Source organism: Sinocyclocheilus anshuiensis, unplaced genomic scaffold (genome assembly GCF_001515605.1).
Source record: "Sinocyclocheilus anshuiensis isolate Anshui unplaced genomic scaffold, SAMN03320099.WGS_v1.1 scaffold919, whole genome shotgun sequence".
NCBI lineage: Eukaryota > Metazoa > Chordata > Actinopteri > Cypriniformes > Cyprinidae > Sinocyclocheilus > Sinocyclocheilus anshuiensis.
Genome location: NW_015547671.1, coordinates 561,617 through 562,627, shown reverse-complemented (window position 1 = coordinate 562,627; position 1,011 = coordinate 561,617).

The following is a 1,011-nucleotide window of genomic DNA, read 5'->3' as shown; positions in this document are numbered from 1 at the left end:
CAAAACATTCATTGACTTCGAATTGTGAGCAGCAAACAGAGGCAATCGATCGTGAATATAAGGGATTTAATAAAAGAAACTATATCTAACATATAACTAACTAAGCAAAACACATATATACAGAATGAAACAAAGTAAGGAAAAAGAGAGAGTAAAAGAATGGCAGTATTTCACATCACTTAACCACAACCTTTGAAAATCATCAAAGAATCAAAATCACCTTAAAAAGGGGCTGAAACTTAAACACGCATCTAAATAATTGTAAACGGTTACTTGCATTGGCTTCGATTGCTGAACAAGAGTCCTGATGCGGTAGATAACGGAGGTCTTTGATGAGTTCGTTAGGAGTGAGCTGGAAGTTTACTTCTGGGTCTTCTGAAGATAGGAAAAGTCCACAGCGAATCGAAGTTACGTGAAGATAAAAACTGCCGGAAAATCAAAACTCAAGAGGAAAATCTTGAGAGTCTTGGAAAAGTGTCGTCTCAAACGAAGAGGGTTTCTGAGCCAAGATTAGCCTGAGCTAATGACTTTTGATGGTTCCCATCCACACCCACCCTTTGGGTGGAATGGCCAATCAGAGGCATGAATTTTGAGCGGGAGAAACTTTCTTTGTCTCTGTTTATGGCCCATTTGCATGTTTATTGCTGGTCTGGAGGATTGGTGCAGTTTTACCCAAAATATGGTACAAATAGAATGATGCATTTCATGATCACACAGTGTCCATCATTGTTTGAGGAATAAAGAGCAGAGAATATTGATACCAACAAACAAACATTTAGAATAGATTAAACCAAAGATACATCCATACACCTGAATATCAGTGTTTAGGGCTTTAACTAATACAAATAACGAGTGGTAACTCAGCTAATCTAATAGGGAAACGTACAAACAACACATGCAATATACCAGATATATTTGTAACTATAATAGAGTAAAAGGTCGTTACGTGTGTGTGTTTGTGTGTGTGTGTGTGTTAGTTTGCTTGGTCAGCCAGGCCCATCGGTGCCTGGC